The sequence below is a fragment of the Cervus canadensis genome, chromosome 10 (genome assembly GCF_019320065.1).
Source record: "Cervus canadensis isolate Bull #8, Minnesota chromosome 10, ASM1932006v1, whole genome shotgun sequence".
NCBI lineage: Eukaryota > Metazoa > Chordata > Mammalia > Artiodactyla > Cervidae > Cervus > Cervus canadensis.
In genome coordinates this window covers 17,001,263-17,019,889 of record NC_057395.1, presented here as the reverse complement: position 1 = coordinate 17,019,889, position 18,627 = coordinate 17,001,263, and the positions used below count along the sequence as shown (strand labels likewise).

General features: G+C 45.9%; 1 protein-coding gene across 2 annotated transcripts in view; it reads left to right on the top strand.

Moving 5' to 3' along the window:
• The window catches only part of SNAP25 (synaptosome associated protein 25), an 81,373-nt gene that overhangs the window by 10,721 nt on the left and 52,025 nt on the right, over positions 1-18,627 (top strand). The gene's annotated exons all lie outside the window — the stretch shown is intronic.

The window sequence follows — 18,627 nt, the reverse complement described above, 5'->3', positions numbered from 1 at the left end:
TGAGTCACACACAATACATTGAGATCTTCTTTTAGAAAATGTGCTCTGATGTACAGAACATGAGGCAGCAAAACCCAAAGAATTCTGTCCTCTGGACGAAAAAGTTCAGGTGGGATATGGTGATGCACGGTACCTGGAGAAACTCAATAAGCGCTGAATCAAGTGTCAGAGGGCTGCATACCTAGCCCATCTCTGCCACTTCAGCTATATCACCCTGACCAACTTACCCAGCTTGGACGGAGCCTCAGTTTTCACAATTGTATGAAGAAAGCAGTGGCTACCATGCATGCGTCTTGTGATGCTATGTGACGCTGGGCTTGTGAAGTATTGTTCCCTCCCCCAGGGAAAGAAGGAACTGCCGTCATCATGTTCCACTGACCACCATTTGCGGTGCCAGATGTGCAGGGTTCTTTACTAAAGGCCACATAAAGGCCGTGTGCTTCTGTTCCTCTTTGTAGTGCTGGGTTGCTTACGGAAACAACAGGACACACCACCACATTATTCTTTTAGCTTCAGCAGCTTGCACGGTAAAATGGGAAAACGTGCCAACAGTCTTTGGTTTTCCTATTTGTGGAAGGAATTTTCAAATGCTTTTGAATAGCACCTCCACTTTGGGAATGGCTTTGTGAGTCTCAGGATAGCTTTTGGAAATGAAGAAACTTGGGCTATGCTTTATCAAAGCACTGGTCCCCTCTTGCTTAAGGCCTTGGGTGTTAAGACCCTTGAGGAGTTAGAAAGAGATGATATGTAAGATTCCCTGCTCTGCTTTAGCTTAAGAAAAAAAAAATTTGCTGTAAGTTAGGAACTGTTGCTGAAGCTACGTCTGTTGGCTTCATTTTGTATTGAGTGTTAATGTTTTTTGTTGGGGACCATTGGGCTCCTTATTAAATATTGTATGTGAGCATGTGTGTTTTTGTATGTGCACATAATATATAGGCAGAGAGGTTCAAACACAGACTCTCTTGCAGCCAGCTCCAGATACAAGATTCCTACATGTGTCACCTCATCAAAACCTTTTTTACCTTTATTCATGAAAACCAATAAATATAAAATCAAATATATAATAAAACAAGTCATGTGAACTGCAAAATGTATGCTCCAGCCTACATTCACAGAATGATTTCCCTCCAAAGTTGGAAAATGCTCCCAAAGCAATTCTCTATGCAGCTGCGACCTTACATTTTGGGGGAATTCTTGCAAATTGAGACCCACAAAAGGAGGAAGGGCTTCAGAGATAAGTGTAGTCAGGCACAGCAAGAGTACCTTGGTCCTGCCTTCCCCCCCATCCCTCCCAAGATGCAGAACATGCCTCAGATTTGGAGCTTGGAGGAGCACAAAATGTAACCTCTCTATGGATAAGAAAATGAAAAGCCAAATGGAGGACTGGGCTCTACTTGCTCACTGCCTGTTTCCCATCTTACAAAGCATGTAAGTTGGATGTTGGATGAGCACATAAAGGAAGACGTGGAGGGAATGTAGTGGAAACTATCTTCCCAAAGAGTGAAGGTTCCCATTTTAAGGGACAAGGGAGGAATTAACGAGTCTGAGAGGCAGAGAATGCATCCTCCTTCCACACAGCTAATAAGAGAGGAAACGAGTTTTCAGATCCCGAGCGCAATACTGCTGACCCTCCGCAGTCAATGGCTTTTTACTCTGGGACATTGGCTCTCAAACTGTCATCTCTGTACCAGCAACATCAGCGTCCCCCGAGTTTGTTAGAAATGCAGTTCTCAGGCCCCATCCCGTCCCACTAAGTCTGAAACTTTAGGGATGGGGCAAGAGTCTTCTTGTTTCTTCACCTTCAGGTGATTCTGATACATGCTGCAGTTTGAGAACCAATAGCCTTTAGTAGGTCCTTCAAGTTTTCACACTGATCTTGAACTGGATCTGATGAGGATGAGGCATTTCCCCTGTTCTCTGCCACACAAAAGCTGTGACTAGGTATTTAGAGAGAGAAGTCCTATCCTGGGCCCCTGGTTAGAAGTCTCCACTCACTCTTCTGACCAAGTTAGTAATATATGGATGCTATTGCCCATCAGAATGAGTTTGAAGGATGAGGAAGACCAATGTCGACAGAATGAAGACAGGGGTCATGGGTGGGGAACGTAGGGCTCTTTTGTTATCTTTTTCCCCCTGCAACAATCTCTGGCTCTCAGATTCTCCCTCCCCAAACTTAGAAAAATTTAACATCTCACCAAATGACAGAGTAGCCCCTTCTTTCTCTTTCCTACTAGCCCCTGGAACTAGTAGTTCCAGCCTGCAGCCTCTGAAGGATACCAGAGAGGAAACAGTACCCACTGTGCAAAGAATGAAGCACTCCTCCATGCCTTTGCTTTGGGCGCCTCAATAAACTGCCGCAGGTGCGAGAAGGGGACCCGACCTTTCCCACTCATCCTGCAATGTTTTGTTTTCTGCACTGGATCAGAGCACCAACTGTCCTTAGGGAAAGGATCCTGACGGCTCACATCAGGATCTGTGTGATTTCTGTCCTCAGCTCACATAGAACCAGAGGTTTGAGCTAGGGCAGAACGTACAAATGGCATTAAAAAAAAATGACAAATGACCAGGCCCAGAGCTAAATTATTTACCAAGCCACAGGGTGAGCATTACGCAGGACCCCTGACTCACAGTTCAGTGCTCCTCTCCTGCCCTGTTCTTCCTTGCCGCTCCTACCTCAGCTCTTCCAAATTTCCCCTCCACTCAGGAGATGTCTCAGTCTGCTGTTCCCCTCAGAGATCTCAGGCTTCGAATGGTGACCCAACATTTATAAAAGCATTTGAGGAACACTTGGATTCTGAGCTGCCAGGTAGAGCATCCTAAAATGATTGGCTATATTATTTGTGTCTATTTGGGTTTTGCACACGACAGAAAAGCCCAAATATAAGTTATTTAGGCAAAAATGGAGATGAATGGTTGCTCAAAGAATCTGAGTAAATGTTGAACAGTCAAACCATGAGAAGGACAGAGAGGTTGTTGGAATTCTGGAACAACGCAAACCTAGTGTTTAAGCACCTCCAAGGCTCCCCTGCTGCCTCTTGTCTGTGCTTCCTTCTGTACACTGACTGCACTTTCTCTCCTTAAGAAGTCAAGTCCTCCCTCCGTATAGCAGAAACATGGATGCCTAGTTTGTGCTCCCTGCACATCCGCTATTGAAAATGGACTGCCTTCTATTGTCTATACCCCATGTTAAAAGATCTCAGAACAGCTCTGGCTGGTGCAGCTTGGACCAGGTGCCCAGCTTCTATCAATTGATTGTGGGTGTGAACATCATGCAAAATTATGTTTTATGTGCTGGAACCACACAATTCATTTGAAGGGAGAACCAGGTTCAGGGTTGGTATGATAAGCCACAGTGTGTCCTATGTGCACAGACTTAATTTTTATCAGGTCACTTACCAAACCTGGAGAATCCCAGGGACAGAGAAGCCTAGCAAGCTACAGTCCCTGGGGTCCCAACAGTCAGACACAACTTAGTGGCTAAAGCAAACCAAACCAAGACCAATATTTGAAGACTTTTTTTTTTTTTTTACAAATTGCTTCCCATGATATGACATAATTTTTTAACTTCATGACTGCTCTCGAAAGGAAAGTGATTTATTTAAAAAGTAACCATTTTGTGGCTATGCAAACTGAGGCATCAGAAATTTGACTGCCCTGGGAAACATCAGCTACTTACTTAAGTTGATGACAGTGCCAGCTCAAGGAAAAGGACTGATCAGATGGCTGGTTTTGCTTTTAATCCATGGTTAACAAGCTAATGACCCCTAGGCTTAATACTGTCCACAGACTTGCTTTATTGGGCCAATGCTGAGTTTGCAAACACTTTAAATCTGAGTGCCTTAACACAGAGTATTTCTGTTTGAATTTGCCACAGAGCCTAGCACTAAATGTCTTTATAAACCTGCTTCAATTTCTCACATCTATTTTCTTCCCCGCCCGTAAGGGCATTTGAGTTTGTTTCTACTACCTAAAAGTTGTGGCTTTCTTGGTGGTTCTATGATCCTGTCGGAATCAGATATAGCTAGAAGCTTCCTGGGTTATCTTTTCCTAGGCTTCATAAGTGATGTCAGTATTTGGAGACTAGATTGCTTGTATTAAATAGGCCAACCAAGTTTTTTTGTTTTTGATTTTAATCTGAATAGAGTTAGCTTTTTTTTTTTTCCCACTGACCCTCCTGGCAATCTAAGGAAGTCTTTGGATCCCTTTGCAGGGTGACACATTTTAATGTATAAAATGAAATACTTAGGATTTCATAGGAAATCAACTAAAGTATAGCTATCAAAATATTTAAATTGTGGGATAGCAATATATAATCTTTTAAGTATTAAGTAACAATGTTTGGTCCAAAAACTACCATAATTTCAAAGTGATACTGAGAATATAATATTCTGAGATATTTTCAACAGCTTTAAAGTAATATGAAAACGTCCTAAGATTTCTTCTGGTGGCTCATCAGGGTTTGATGGGGTGGGAGAAGGCTGATGGAGGGAGCAAGGGGGGGTCTACATGCCATCTAGGCACCCGTGACAGCCGGGAGACCCTGAAGCAGTTAGTCTTTGTTATGAAACAATTTACCTTAAAACTTAGTAGTTTGAAACAGCAACCATTTCTGATTGCTTATGGGTCTGTGGGTGACCTGAGTGGTTTTTTATTCAGCTAGTAGATTGGCTGGAGTCCTGTTGGTCCATGATGCCTTCACTTCTGTGAATGGTGGTGGGTCCTGGCTCTTGGCTGGGGCAATAAGAGTGACTGGACCACATATCATCCAAAGCCATCATGAGAGGGCAGGCCGCCATGTTTCTCATTTCTCAAGTTCATGAGGCCACACTCACTATCATCCCATTGGCCAAAGTAAGTCACATGGCCAAACATACAGTGAGTGGGGGAGGGCCCACCCAAGATTGTAGATACAAAAGGGGAATTATTTCAGCCATTTTTATAAAATTATCAACCACAGCCCCCACCAATCTTGGGAGCATAAGTCACAGAAACCCCTCCATCGCCACAGGCTGGGCTCTAGGCTCTGCCTGTCCATCTAGGGGCTTCCACTCATTTCCATAAAGCAGGGAACTTGGGAATGCGTGATTATGACCCTGCCACCCTGTAGGCCTCAGTCCCTTCTTCAGCCAGAGTCGGAGCCCTTGGCCTAAGCTTGGATATCCTTGGGTCAAGAAGGCACTTGTAACCTTTTACTGCATCTCTCCAAGGTGGCCAAGAAGTCACAGACCCAGATGTCTAGTCAATTCAGGAGGCAAAGGGAAAATTTTCTGCTCTGAACATTGAGGATGAGTAAGCATTTCTGTGGCCCAACTGGAGAAAAACATCAGTTTCTTACTGTTTTGTGATGATGTTCCTGTATCTGAAATTTCACTCAGGCTTGTTTCGGTGAATTTGTATTTGAAGTTTTTTCTTTGTCCTTCCAGAAGTCTCCTCTGTATGAGAAAAACCCTGCTTTGTCCTCTAATTGCAAAAGCTCCCCATAACGGTAGAAGCAACCCTCAGCCAACCCACTATCCAATGAGGGAACCCGAGGGAGGAGGCAGTGGAAAAAACCCTGAAGGCTTTTCAGCGGTGCTGCTGCGTCACGGAAAACAAGCCAGATACCTGCATCGGGATCTCGCAGCAGCCGCACCAGAAACTTCATCTTAGCTCTTCTGCAGATTAGCAGGGGACGTCTGGCTCACCCCACTTTCTGGTCAGGCACTTCCCAAGAGTATTCTGAAACCTGGCTGTTCATTTTCTCAAACCACTTCAGATGGCAGACGGCAGGCTCCTGAGGATAAGACCCCAGGCAGAAGGGCTGTCCACTTGTTCAGTCTCACAGCAGCTTTAGTTTACTGAACCCCCAAAGGGGAAAAAAAGAAAGAAAAAGGAAAATGCACAGGCTTCTAAATGTTTTAATCGGAATGCTCTCTGTTTTAATTGGAATGCTTTCTTAGGTAGTGTCCTCCTAGAAGCAGAGCCCGAGAGAAGGATGTAGTTCTCTATTTGGGAGGTGATCCTAGGAAGCAGGGTGGTGTGTGGGGAGGCTAGCTCAAATGGGAAGGAAGCCAATACAAGGGGCATCAGAGAGCAGAGTACCACCTGCAAGGGTTCAGTCCTGGCAGGACCTCTCTCAGAGGGCGCGTACAATATGCCTGAATTGCCCCACCTGAAGGGCATATGGAACCTGGGGGTATTTATGTACCAACTCCCGTCCTTAAGTGGCTAAGTGACACTTGCACCACAGCCCTGCGAGATGCCAAGCTTACTCCTGAGAATGCAGAAATCCCCTAAGGCACATCAGTGCTTGTCATAGAGGCTCTTAGAATATAAGGGAGAGGAGAGTACCAAGGTGATGTAGGCAGAGCATCAAGAATGACTGCTACAATTCTGCAAACTGTCATCCCCAGACACCCCAAGCATCACAGCTGTCTCCAGCTTTGGCACATAGATACTACAACCCTTCATTTATCCAACATGTATTCACTGCATTCCAACCAGGTACCATTATTCAGCATCTCTGTGCTAGTCACTAAGCTCTTTGCATACATCATCTCATTTGATTCCCATGATAAACTACAAGGTATTATTAGTCTCATTTAACAGTTGAGAAAACTGAGGTTCAGTAAGTAATTTAAGGTAAGTAAATTACCTTAGTCTCTTGACTTGAAAATGGCAGAACTAACATTCTCATCCAGGTAACCTCTCTCTCAGGGCAGTGGGCTGTGCCTGTCATCTCCCAGGCCCCCCTACCCTGGGCACTGTGACCACTCTCTCTAAGCTCATTACATCTTTGAATCCCTGGGTCCTTAAACCTTCTCCAGCCCACACCCACCCGTGATCTGTGCCCCCCACCCAGCATCTGTTAGGTGCTTTGGTCCTGCTGCTTCCGGTTTGCTACTGAAGGAGTCAGAGGACCATCTCTCTGTGGCATCTTGTGATCTTAAGGCTGATTGCACCCATGGGCCCCAAGCAGATAGAATCAAACGGTTTGTTTTTAAGCATCAAACCAAAATGTAAGTCCCACTTTATCGTTGTTAACATTTAAAAAATAAAATGGCATGGGGTGAGGACCAAGAGAGGGAATAACTCATTCCAGCCTGCCAGCCGGGGAGTGGGAGGGAGGTGGCAGCTCTCGCAGTCCCAGGAAGGATGCTGCAGCAATCAGCACAGAACGTCAGCCTCCAGGTGGCAAAAAAAATAGGAAGGGGAGCATGTGGGGTGCATAATGATGGTGCACAACTCCATTTTAGAACCCACATATCTGACTTCATGGGGGCCTTACTGTCATTTTGGAAAACATTATTGATAGCGCATCAGTGCTGCTCTGAAGCCAGTATTGGTGAATGGCTAAAACTCTCCACCCCTCACCGGACAAAAACAAGATAAAGTTGGACCTGAAAGAACCCAAACTGGGGGGAGGGAGGGTCTCTGATGGAAAAATGTCCTGGTATAGATCAATGAATGTAAATTTCATGCCATGGGTTCACGGAACCCATTTAAATGACATACTCTAAAGTGCTTTAATGGAGATATGGAGATGCAAGCTAGGGCACCTTGAGTCATTCAGGCCTAGTTTGAATCCCATCTAGTTGCTTCTGAACCACTCAACGTGGTGCCCCCAAGGGTGGGGTTCCATCGTAGAATCATGGAATGTTGAGCTGGAGAAAATGTTGAGAAGCCTTCAATTCAACCCCCTCACTCACAAGTAAGGACAGTTTGGGACTTTTTGTTATGAGTAGAGCCTCCATGCTACACTGCAGTACCCGTGAGCCCTCCCTAAGTAGAGGTGTTGAGGGAGATGAGGGAGAAGAAGCCCTCTGGTCTGGGGGAGGCAGCCTGCAAACCCACAACAGCCTCTCTGAAACCCAGGTGTAGCCCTTATCTATTGCTGTGTAACGTTATTACCGCAAACTTAGTGGCATAGAACGTCTCACAGGTCCTGTGGGTCCTGGGTCTGGGCGCTGGGTGGCATAGAGCATCTCACGGTCCCGTGGGTCCTGGGTCTGGGCACTGGGTGGCATAGAGCATCTCACGGTCCCGTGGGTCCTGGGTCTGGGTGCTGGGTGGCACAGAGCATCTCACAGTTCCATGGATCCTGGGTCTGGGCGCTGGGTGGCATAGAGCATCTCATGGTCCCGTGGGTCCTGGGTCTGGACGCTGAGTAGCTGGGCTCTCTGCCTGGAGCCTCACTGGCTGCTGTCCAGGGTCAACTGGCCGCACCCTCCTGAGGGCCTCTTCCAGGCGTGTTTGGGTGGTTGGCAGGATTCAGTTCCTAGGGCTGAAGGACTGAGGCCCTGTTCCCTGGCTGGCCGGCCACCAGGAGCCATTCTCAGTTCCTTGCAAGCCCCCTCACAGGCCCTTTAAGAAAGCTGCAGTTTACTTCTTCAAGGCCAGTGGGAGAATTTCTTCAGGAAGGGCCAACCAACTCCCTGGGTTAAGGACTTTCACCTGATTAGGTCAGGCCCACCCCCAGGTGATCTCAAAATCGACTAGTTAAGGACCTCAATTACCTCTGCAGAATCCCTTTACCTTTTCCTTTGACATAACCTAATCACCGGGTTATGTGTTATCCTATCACATTCACAAATGCCCACACTCAGTGCCCAATGGGAGGTGATTACACACAGCTTATGGTGGAATCTTCAGCACTGTCTTTTTTTTTCCCCCCCTAATGTGGACCATTTTTGAAGTTTTTAATGAATTTGTTACAATATCACTTCTGTTTTATGTTTTGGCTTTTTGGCAATAAGGCTTGCGGAATCTTAGCTCCCCAACCAGCGATCAGATCCGTACCCCCTGCATTGTAAGGTGAGGTCTTAGAATGTGCCACCAGGGAAGTGTTGTCTTAGAATCCTGCCCCCACACTGGGGAAAGGCCAGTTCCATCTCCTGCAGCCCTTCAACTGTCCACAGGCTCCTCTCCTGAGGACACCCAGACGCACGTCCATCAGCAGCCTCCCAAACAACCCTTTCTCAGCAGCTCGCTCTCGCTCTGAACTGGGTAATTTGGTTCTTTGCAGCCTGCCTGCCAGCCTGAGTTGGGGCCCGCATGCACTTTTCTGACCTTGATTGCCTCAGTCCAGAGTCGTTGTTCCAAAAGAGGCAAGGCCTACGGAGCCCTGGAAGAGCAAGCGGGGGGCTCTGGAGGAATGCCTTATCGTGTTCGCCATTAGCAGCCCTGGGGACTGATGCAAAGGCTTCAGTCACGGTGTGGAGCCAGCAGTCACGGCAGGCGCTCGGGTCCCTGGCGAGAGCTGTGGAGACGCCTCTGCGAAGCAGCTGTTGGGGTGGGGAGGAAGCCCCGCGGCCTCGCTAAGCCTCGGTGAAGCTGAGCAAAAGATCTGGGGCCGCTCACCCTGCTTGAGAGGGGTGGGCTGTGTGGGCTGTGGGCCCTCGGTACATGAGTCCCACCAAAGCTGGGGCCCCCCAAGCCAGGAAGAGCAGTGAGGACGTGGCCAGAGAGATGGGGACTGGAACAGACCTCGAGCGGGCAGTCTGGCAGAGGAGTGCCGTCGCCGCGCAAGGGTGGCCTCTTTTCCTGTGATTTACAGGCTGTGTGGTAACGCCTCCTGGGCCTCAGAAGTCGTCGGTGGGCTTAGATCCCCTCGACGCGATGTTGGAGCACCAAGCTCCGTGGACTCAGCTTCCCTCCTTCCGCGCACTTCTGAGCATGTTAGGTGCCTAGCGCTCCTCTAGGCGAACAGGGCGAAGAGTCAGGCAAGATCGGCAGGGGGATAACGCTTTAGCAGGAAGAGGCAGGCATCCAACAAGCAGGCAGACCAAAAACGGTATCCACTGGCACAGGGGCTAAGCAGGAGATTCAGAGAGGGTGAAGTGGAAATGAGAGAGGGGTCAGCGCGGGCTCTCTGAGGGCGGATGGCAGTCCGGCCCCAGAGGCGGAGGCACCAGCCCTGGTGGCAGGAGCCAGGGGCCATGTTTTCAGCAGCAAGGGGTCAAAGCTGGTGGAGAAGAAAGGGCTGTGGGGTGAGGCCGGGAGCTGGGAAGTGCCAGGTCAGCCAGGGCCGCGGAGCCTCGAGGAGGGTCCGGCTTTTGGTGGAAGAGCGCTGGAAGCCTCTGGAGGGTTCCACAGAGGGGCTTTATCTTTTTCCAGCATCACTCCGGATTGAGGTGAAACAAGAGTGGAAATAGCGAGCCCAATAGGAGACAACTGCATCTCCTGAGTGTGGCTGTGGGTGCAGAAATTGAGATCCAGTGACAGCCATATCTCAATATGGCTGAATGCCAACTTTCCACAAGCACCTCAAGAGGAGGCTTCTCTCCCCTATACTGCATCATTGGGGTGGGAGGACCCTAACTGCTGTCCCCCAGTCACCACTTGGAGTGGGAGCGGGCAGATATAAGTCTGGTTCCCTGGTTGTAACAGAACTCAAGTGCAAGTGATCTGAAGAGGAGGGATTCTCAGGTCAGCCTGCAAGCGTGTGAGGAGAGCAAGATGGGGAAGGGGAAAGAGCTGAGCAAGGATGCCATCTCAGCTGGGGACTAGCCTCAGCCTGGTTCTGAGCTCCGGAGGGCACATGGCATCACAGTTCATCTTGCCTTGAGGCAAGGAGGTAGCTTGTATCAGCCAGTCACTGGGCAGCCTGGAGTGCAGGGCAGGACTCCCAGGTATCTCAGGGTGGGGTGGCCCCTGAGCCAGGGGCAGGGCTCAGGAGAAGTCAAGGTGTAACCTGTAAGTACAGCAAGCTTGGCCTCTGAGGACTGGCACACCTTCCAGTACAGAGTAACTGGGATCTAGGCAGGGAGCCTCCAGCATCCGTTAGGGTAGCCACGACTCACCTGAGTGAGGGAGTGAGGTGACTAGGCCATAAAGTGCCCTGCTGTCTGAACCAAATATAAATAAATTAAGTGAGCTAATACAGGAGGTCTGTTACAGGAGGAACTTCTCATTGTCAACGGGTTCTCTTCAAAAAAGCCTTTAAATGGTCAACTCTCACTAGGCACTTAATTGATTCCCGGATGTTCCATTCACTCAGCTCCTCAGGAATAAATTTCTGGCATGCTGGATGGTGTCATAACACAAGCTCTACCCTCTGAGTAAAACAAAGCAGAAGGATGAGTTTATTGCAAGGCTTTTGACCTGTGAACTGGGAAGCTTAAGACTCCAGGAGCAAAGAATTCTAAGTTGCTCACAGACTGAGGGATTTATGGGATCGATACAGAAGTTATTTGGCTTTTTCAGCTGATCGATTGCCCAGTGATTGTTCTTATTTGGATCAGGGCAGCTGAGTCAGGATCACAAGGAAATCTAGAGCTTACGGGAACAGAACTAGAGTTTGGGGATTGGCTGGTGTCCTCTGCTGATTTCTGAGAAGAGCTGTAAAGTCCTGTAAGGCTGTTACGTTTCCTTTGCATGCCTGTTTTGACCATCTTGATTTCGTCCCTGATAATAGCAACTCCATTTCAGTTTGGTTCTACAAAGGGAGGTCTGAATACCCATTTAGCCAGCATAATTAGGATTAGGTCCACCTAACCAGTACATTAGAATCTCCCATCAAAGAGTTATGATTCTGTTTCTGAGAATAAATATGAGAGTACATTTTCAAGGAGTGTTATTTCAGAAAGAACCACGGCACTGAGTCTTTGACTGTGTGGATCACTATAAACTGGAAAATTCTTAAAGAGATGGGAATACCAGACCACCTGACCTGCCTCTTGAGACATCTGTAAGCAGGTCAGGAAACGACGGTTAGAACTGGACATGGAACAACAGACTGGTTCCAAATAGGGAAAAGGAGTACATCAATGCTGTATATTGTCACCCTGCTTATTTAACTTATATGCAGAGTACATCATGAGAAATGCTGGGCTGGAGGAAGCACAAGCTGGAATCAAAATTTCCAGGAGAAATATCAATAACCTCAGATATGCAGATGACACCACCCTTATGGCAGAAAGTGAAGAAGAACTAAAGAGCCTCTTGATGAAAGTGAAAGAGGAGAGTGAAAAAGTTAGCTTAAAGCTCAACATTCAGAAAACTAAGATGATGGCTTCTGGTCCCATCACTTCATGGGAAACAGATGGGGAAACAAGGGGAACAGTGACAGACTTTATTTTGTGGGGCTCCAAACTCACTGCAGATGGTGATTGCAGCCATGAAATTAAAAGACTCTTCCTCCTTGGAAGAAAAGTTATGACCCATCTAGACATCATATTAAAAAACAGAGATATCACTTTGGTCTTTCCAGTAGTCATGTGTGGATGAGAGAGTTGGACCATAAAGAAAGCTGAGCACCAAAGAATTGATGCTTTTGAGCTGTGGTGTTTGAGAAGACTCTTGAGAGTCCCTTGGACTGAAAGGAGATCCAACCAGTCCCTCCTAAAGGAAATCAGTCCTGAATATTCATTGGAAGGACTGATGCTGAAGCTGAAACTCCAAGAACTGACTCATTTGAAAAGAACCTGATGCTGGGAAAGATTAGAGGTGGTAGGAGAAGGGGACGACAGAGGATGAGATGGTTGGATGACATCACCAACTCAATGGACATGAGTTTGAGTAAACTCTGGGAGTTGGTGATGGACAGGGAAGCCTGGCGTGCTGCAGTCCATGGGGTCGGACACGACTGAACGACTGAACTGAGATCCCAGAGGAGGAAGCAGTAGCTCAGGTGTAGAGTCACCTTAAGACAGCTGCCCCTTTGACTTTACCTAAAAGGAAGTAGCTTTACTGCTCAACTCCTAAAAGTGTGGATCAGTGGTGTCTAAAACTTGTCTGCACATCAGAATTCCCATGGCTCTTATAAAAATTCCAAAGCTCAGGCCATATCTTAGAGCAATCAAGTCACAATTTCTGGAAGCATTTTAAAATAAATGTTTTATTTAGGAATAATTTTAGGTCTACAGACACATCGCAAGGATATTACACTGCCCATCCAATTTCTTGCACTGTTAACACCTTACATTTTCACATTTTACATTTGACACATGGTACATTTGTCACAACTAAGAAACTGACCTTACTATTTATGGAAGTCCGGATTTTATTTGGATCCTACCAGCTTTTTCATTAACGCTCTTTTCCTGGTTCAGGATCTAAGCCAGTACCACACTGCACTTAGGTGTTACGTCTCCCCCATGTCCTCCTATCTATGGCAGTTCCTCCATCTTTCTTTGATTTTTATAAATGTTGGTAGTCTTGAGGAGCATTGCCCTGTACCTGGTAGAATGTCCCCCAATCTGGGTTTGTCTGCTGTTGCTCTTAGCATTAGACTTGAGTTGTGGGTTTTTGGAAAGAACATGGCAGAAGTGAAGTGTCCTGCTCATCCCCTCCTGGCAGGAGGGATGGTAAATCCACTAGTATCACTGGTGAGGTCTACTGCAGAATTTGCCCAGGGCCCGCGCATGCGCGCTCGGTCGCGTCAGTCGTCTCTGACTCTGTGCGGCCCCCTGGACTGCAGCCCACCAGGCTCCTCAGTCCATGGGATCTCCAGGCAAGAGTACTGGAGCGGCTTGCCATGCCCTCCTCCAAGGGATCTTTCCGACACAGGAATTGAACCCTCATCTCCTGTGCCTCCCGCTTTGCAGGTGGATTCTTTACTGCTAAGCCCACTTGCCCAAGGCAGTGCTTGGCAAGTCTCTCCCTGTAGAGTCACCGTTTTTCCTTTCTGTATGCTCACTGTAGAAACACATCACTGAATCTAGCCCATCCTTAAGGGGTGTGTGTATGTGTGTGTGTGTGTGTGGTACCCAGACCCCACTCACAGCAGGAACCTGAGGGGCACACTTCCATGCCCACCATACTTACTGCCCTCATCTCTTTGCCTTAGTTCCCAGTCACTATCATGCAAACTTCTCAAATGAGCCAGGACTTGGCATACTCCTCAGACCCCCTGGGACTGAATCAGCACTTCCTGGCTATGTTGCCTTGGGCAAATTGTTTAGTAACCTCTGAGCCTCAGTTTTCTCATCTGAAAAATGAGTATTAATATCTATTCTAAGATTTATTGTAAAGATTACATCAGATAATGCCTATAAAGTTTTGACTACACTGCCAGATACAGAGCAAATATTCCATAAATGTTAGGTATCAACACTAGTAGTAACAATAGAAGTAGTAATGCCTTCCTTACTCTATCCATGTGCATTGGATATCTAGTACCACGGTAATTCACCTCAGTGATGAAAAACAGTAAGTTGGAACTTATATTTGAAAGGAATATATTAAACAATTCATTCCATTATGTTTATGTATTAAATGAACACTTATTTCGTATTTACCACCTGCCAGGCACTGTTCTAATTAATCATTTTCATAAATATTAACTCATTTGGTCTTCAAAAAAAGCCGGCGAAGTAGGAACTACTCTTAACCCCATTTTACAGATAAGAAAAACTGAGGCACAGTGAGGTTAAACACCTCGCCTAAAAGGACACAGCCAGAAAGTGACAGAGCCAGGATTTGAACTGAGGAGGGCTGATTTTGGAGTCTATACTTAAAACCACTACAGTATTTGAAATGGTACTATCAAATGTATGGAGTGTTATGAGACTGTTTAAAATGGGGCATGGCCTGGTTGGGGAAGGGGACCCGATCAGGGAGTGTACCTGTGAAATCTTGGGTAAACTTATACCAGGAAAGTGAGTTGGGAGTGAGATAGGGGAAGGAGAGCAGAGATGTATGGTAAGGTTTGGTTCTCTCTAAGGCCATTTGACATTAAGTATCCTTTTCACAGGAAGTCTCCTTCTTATCTTCTCACTTGTTGACTTGCTTTCTCAATTCTTGAGTATGCACTTGGGAAAATTCAGCAGGTATTCAATGTTGGGGAGATAGGAGCGGGGAGGATACTGCTTTCAATAACTCAAACTGGTGGTCAGAATGAAAGAATCTGGACCATTCAAAACACATCCTTGTGCTCCGTCTTGCTCACTTAAGAAAGTGAATCTGGCTTTCATTTTTTTTTTTTTTTCTGGCTGTCATTTTTATGTCAAGAGTTTGGTTACACAAAGGAAGTTTCTGATTGTGAAAACTTAGATTAGCTATGTTTCAGGAGAATGAATATTCTCTTAAATTTGCGAGTCTAAAGAAAGTATTATTTCCTAGATGGGTGGGTTTCTGAGTACTGCCAGGCCCTCACCCTGAGTTATGTCTCCAGATCCACGTTCTTGCATCTGGACTCGGCTACAGGCTTCTTGGTGACGGGAATGCTATCCTGTTTATTATTCGCACACACAACACTGACAATTCCCACACAGCTGGTGCTTGGTACTTTTTTTAAAATGAATTTATAATTAAATAGACTCATGAATAAGTCTATTTGCTTACTTACCACTGCAGCCTATTTGAAGCCGCAGAAGCACATGTAAACCATAAGCTGTCTTTTCTCTTGTCCTTTCTTGTCCCCATGTAAAATCATCTTTCTGCTTCCAAATTTGGCAAGGAATAGAAGTATATTAATCCACATCATGACTGAAATTTTAAACATGCCTTTACCTACATCTGAGACTTCAAAGCTTCATGCCCTTCAGCCCAGGTAATGAGTATCCTCGAGGTTTGGCTTTATTTAGTGGAGCTCATTGGAATTCATCTTGCACTTGACTGTGCTGATTCCACTTCCGTCTGAAGCCTGCTGGGAAAATGCAGAATTCTAGGGCTTTCACTAGGGGCATGTTGATTCTGAACTGATTCTGAGCAGTAATATTTCACAGATAGAGTCTTACTTGAATTTTCCTGATTGAGAGCAAAAAAAAAAAATGGGTGGTGGGCATGTGATGTGTGCTCTGTGCACATCTGTCCGTGTTTGTGGGGTGGGCACAGGAGGTGGAAGGACGGACCAGTTTATTGAGAGGGAAAACAGTTCGTGCTTGCAAGGTTTTTAGTGGAGATTGGATGGTCAGCTGGACCCAAGAAATTTTAATGTTTGGCTGAACCATAGAGACGAGAGGAAAGAGGCAAACCACCTTGACAATGGCAGGTGTGTCTAGGGGGATGCTTTTCCTACCCACCATGCCCAGAATCTCCACCAGTCCCCCAGCTGTCATCCACAGCACTCACTGAACTTGAGTGAAAAGTATGTGTGCAAGGAAAACTCACTTTCCAGACAAGTCTTCTGAACTTCCTACCAAATCACCACTTTTTAAACCATAAAGAAATTCATGGGCTTGTTGAAATCCATAAAGAATAGATATGCTAAAAGTGTCCCTATAAAGAGAAAGGTGGGGATAAAAGAGGCAAGTCGATCAGTACTCATCACGAATATTCATTCTCCAGAAGCTGCTCACCAGGCCCAAGTGCAACATCCTATTAGGGCTCACATGATCAGTCCCACACAGTATTTGTTGACCATCTGCCACATCCTAGGCACTGTCCTGGCATGTGGCTGCCATCTAGTGTAAGGGTTAAATGGCGGGTGTTCCAGCCTCAGATCTGGGGGGAGTTATTTAATCTTCCTGTTCCTCATTTTCTTCACTTATGAGATAGGGAAATGATAACGGAGTTGCTATGGAGATTATCACATTTTATCTTCCCAACTCCATTCTTCCTGTCCTGGCCCACAACTTCAGTATTGCCTTTCAGACCAAGCTAAATGTTTAACTGGAAATACATTTCAGCTTCAATAGAGGAAAAGGTTAAGAATAGAATGGCTGGTTGTTCCTGAAATGCCATATGAAAAATTTATATTAAGTCAGGCTTCTTTTTCTCCTCTTGGCCTATTTTCTTTTATTAAGGATGTGAAGACAGCACCTTCCATTACTGACGTGCCTTCCGAGCACACTTTATTTCTGCTCTACTTGCTGCCTGCTGCTTACTCATCCTGATAGCACCACTATCTGTAAAACTCCTAACATAGAAGAGTTTAAAAAAATGATTTCTGGGTATGGAGATAGGATGATGGCACTATAGTAAACTCGAGGTATACCCAGTGTATCAGTTAGCTTTTGCTGGGTAACAAATAGCCCCCTCAAACTTAGTGGCTTCAACACCATTTATTTAGCTCATGATTCTAAGTCAGTAGTTTGGGTTGAGTTCAGTTGGGCAGTTTTTCTGCCCTTGGTTGGGCTCACTCTATGGTCAGTTCTAGGTCAGCTAGTTGGTCTAGAGTAGTCTTAGCCGAGATGACTTATCTCTGTTTCACATGGTCTATCTTATAATCCACTAGGCCAGCCTGGGTTTGTTCATCTAATGGTTGCGTGGATACAAGGAGGTATAGAAGTCACCCCAATCTAATCAATCATCTGGCGCCCATGCGCATGGGTAATGAAGCCTAAGATGTTTTTCTTCCTGATAGACTGCATAGGAATGAGCAAACTCACACATGTGTATACAATAAGCCAATAAGATATATGCTTGGCTCTAAGGATAAGGAGACCCATGAGGACCCATATAATACTCCACAGCCAACCCAGCACCTCATCCAGTTCAGTTGTTAACACTTTCACTCCTTTAATGCATATCATTTTTTTATAGTGTTTCTTCTGGTTATAAAAACAATTAATTTTAATTGCAGAAAAAGTATGTAAAGAAAAGTATAAAAAAGAAAGTCAACAATGATCTCACAGTCCAGAAGCAATAATTATGAATAATTATGTATTATGTATATGCAGGCTCTCTGATAACCAGGTATTACTGTGAGATGTGGAGGTTGTTATTCATTATTAGTTATATAGTATTACATAGTGTGTGTGTGTATATACGTGTGATTTCTGTAGTTATTCATTCATTCATTTATTTATTCCTTTCCTTGGGGAGGGGCTCAGCTGGGAAGCCCTGAGATGTGCAGTTTATGAGCCCCACTCCCAGCAGCCTCTGGTTACTGATATTTAAGGGACTGTCCTCATCAAAAGAGGTGAAAGAAAAAAATTGCACAAAGGTTTTGCCTTTTGAAGCTACAGAAAGAACCTGCTCCAAAACCTTCTATGCTGTTTTTTGTTTCACTGGATTTCTTACAAGGGAAAAATCAAAACCCTCCTGGTGGTCGCCAGGGCATCATTATGTGCTGACTGCGTGGAGTGTGGCTTTTGTAGCCATGTATGACCAGCTCATGGCTTTCTGGATGTCTGCCCTTGCTACTCAAAGTGTGGTCCAGGGACCGGCAGAACCACTGGGCAGCCTGACAGAAAGGCAAGTTCATAAGCCGCACCCCAAACCCACTGGACTAGAATCTCTGTGGTTGAAGCCCAGGAATCTCTGTTTAACAAGCTCTTCTGGTGATTTTCACTCAGCTACATTTTTAGAAGCTCTGGTGTTCTGAGAGCTCTGTAGAATGGATTGATTTGCTCCCCAAGGAAGACCACTGATCCTGTGGAGAGTTTTGAGTTTGCTAATCTAGTGACCCTCAAGATCACCTGGAGAGCTTATGAAAACATAATTTTGGGGGCTGCGTGCTTAGAGACTCCAGTTCAGTTGGCCTGGGGTGTGGCTCGTGAATTTGTATTCCCAGAGAGTTCCCTAGAGCTGCGATGCTGCCAGCCCTAGATCACACCCCAACTAGCACTGCTTTAGCCAACACCCTTCTCCAAAAAAAAAAAAAAAAAAACTGACCTCAACTTTCAAGAACTTTTTGAGTTCTCTGATTCTATAGTTACATTTTAAAAGGAAATTTTCTTCATTTGGGAACTCACTTTCTTCAGAAAACCACTTATTTTTAAAACTTAATTTTTAACCAAAGTCGGTGGCATCATCAACTCA